The sequence below is a fragment of the Odontomachus brunneus genome, unplaced genomic scaffold (genome assembly GCF_010583005.1).
Source record: "Odontomachus brunneus isolate Ranch 3 - 2012 unplaced genomic scaffold, Obru_v1 Obru_scaffold_097, whole genome shotgun sequence".
Lineage (NCBI taxonomy): Eukaryota > Metazoa > Arthropoda > Insecta > Hymenoptera > Formicidae > Odontomachus > Odontomachus brunneus.
Genome location: NW_022639547.1, coordinates 1,276,970 through 1,278,268, shown reverse-complemented (window position 1 = coordinate 1,278,268; position 1,299 = coordinate 1,276,970).

Genomic DNA, 1,299 nt, shown 5'->3' with positions numbered 1-1,299 from the left:
AGAGAGAGAGAGAGAGAGAGAGAGAGAGAGAGAGAGAGAGAGAGAGAGAGAGAGAAGGTGTGTGCTTTGTTTCTTATAATCAATACACGTGAGCATATATTTTTTTACATATTTATTGCAAATATTTTGGATGCAACGGAATGTGAGGTACAAAATAGAATCCTCGAAAAAAAACTCCGTTTATTAAGATAAGTTTCGACGAAACAGAGTTGCTTGATAATCATTTCTTTCATTGACACTTCTAAACTGTTACTGACAACGTGAAATTGATACTTATTATCGTTAAGTAATTTTTCAAAATTTTCTAAGACCACATCTTTAAAATTAAATTCCTTGGTAAAATCATGACTGTTTTTGTATTTTAATCATTAAATACTGTGAACAAAAAGTACACTGTCTTTGATAATTTTTAATATTTTATATAAGAAATTCGATGATTGCCCAATTAATGACTTTTATACATATGTTCTCCAATAAAATGCTTATTGTTCCAATAAATAGAGTTTTGTTATCAAACTCTAGAATATTAGGTCGCATAAAACTACCACTCAATGTAGTAGTTTATATCTCAATTTCAAGATGGATTTTTTGAACGAATTGTCCTATGTCCAATGTCCAAAAAATATCGAAGCAAAACCTGCTTAAAAAAAAATTGTTCTTAAGGTACCAAATCAATTCAAATTGTTCTCATCTCAATAAGATGATCTAAACGATATAAAAATAATCGATTATAACAATAAAGTTAAATGTTCCTCTCGATAAATCTGAAAAATTTTTAACTGTTTATATAAAATGATCTATTTTTTGAGTCTTATAGTTAACAAATTCAAGTTAGTAGGATCTATGAGGCCACATCGATTATATTTTAATTACTCTGAGACACTAGTGTGAAAGAAAATAAGCAACGATAATAACAAATGTTGCCGATTAAATAGCAGTCAGTTAATAAGAAATACTTACATTTGTTACACGATTTTATTAATCAAACACACATTTGGCACAACTTTAAAACGTTGATAATATTTATGTCTGAAAATCTCTTGATTAACGATGACGGGATACGATCGATGAGGATATTAGGTAATAAAATGTAATTCACACAACAAAATCCGTCTCTTTAGAAAACGAATTACACTCTATAATGTGTAACAAACTATATTGATTTACAATAAAAGTTTTCTTTAAGATACATGTATATCGCTGGTACACTATTTGTGTGTGTATTGTGTGTATGTATATGCGCATATATATATATATATATATATATATATATATATATATATATATATATATATATAT